This window comes from Arachis ipaensis, chromosome B09 (assembly GCF_000816755.2).
Source record: "Arachis ipaensis cultivar K30076 chromosome B09, Araip1.1, whole genome shotgun sequence".
Classification (NCBI taxonomy): Eukaryota; Viridiplantae; Streptophyta; class Magnoliopsida; order Fabales; family Fabaceae; genus Arachis; species Arachis ipaensis.
The window spans coordinates 127,480,123-127,480,700 of NC_029793.2; positions in this window are offsets into that span (position 1 = coordinate 127,480,123).

A 578-nucleotide genomic window follows, 5' to 3' on the forward strand; every position below is an offset into this window, starting at 1 on the left:
ATTACGGGATATGTATATAACATAGTAAGTTCATAATTATTTTTATTTTCTGTTTATTTTATTAGATTAGGGTAAAAAAATTCAATTTAAATCAATCTAGATGAATAAAAGTATTTTCAACATATATATATATATTTTGGTTGACACCAATATATGTCTCGTATTCTCAATTATTTAGTTAGAGAGAATTCGTGTACTTGAAAGTTTTTTATAATTAAAAAACCAAAATTTTATCATAACTGCAATTTTATCCAAACAAATTTTAAAAAAAATCTAATAGTAGAAATGGCCAATTTGCAATGGAGGAGGTGGCCAGTGACAGTGCAAATTCTTCATCGCAGAGCAAAATCGGTACAAATTCTTTACGGAGCAGAGGTATGGCTTGAACAAATTTGTTGTCACGGAGAAGGGTTAGTGCAAGGAGAGGAGGCGGCGACAGGAGGTGCCGGCGGCGGCGGGGCTGACAGAGCCGCAGGGAAAGAAGAGGGTTAGAGAGAGAATGGGAGAAGAGAGGTTAGAGAGAGAGAGAGGGGAGATTTTGAAATAAATGGGGAGAGGGTTCGCTCTTCAAATTTTAG